This window comes from Lytechinus variegatus, chromosome 9 (assembly GCF_018143015.1).
Source record: "Lytechinus variegatus isolate NC3 chromosome 9, Lvar_3.0, whole genome shotgun sequence".
Lineage (NCBI taxonomy): Eukaryota > Metazoa > Echinodermata > Echinoidea > Temnopleuroida > Toxopneustidae > Lytechinus > Lytechinus variegatus.
The window spans coordinates 27,008,394-27,008,669 of NC_054748.1; positions in this window are offsets into that span (position 1 = coordinate 27,008,394).

Below are 276 nucleotides of genomic sequence, written 5' to 3' on the forward strand. Positions count from 1 at the left end.
TTCTCATACATTTACCCTGCACTTTTAGTCAATTGAAATAAAACGGATACATTCAAGCATTTTGTAACAATTTTGCCATCCAAATTGAAATTTGAACACTTAGTAAACACAACCTTTACCGTTTTTGTGCCAGTTGGATCTGAGGACATAACTGAATCTGAACAAAAGTTTATACCAGACATCTCGAGCATTTTTTTTACTAAATTTTTATTATTTAAAGAGGGTTTACATTTCATTTTTTAATTAATACTAGTTTCTCAACACTCTTCCCAAGCT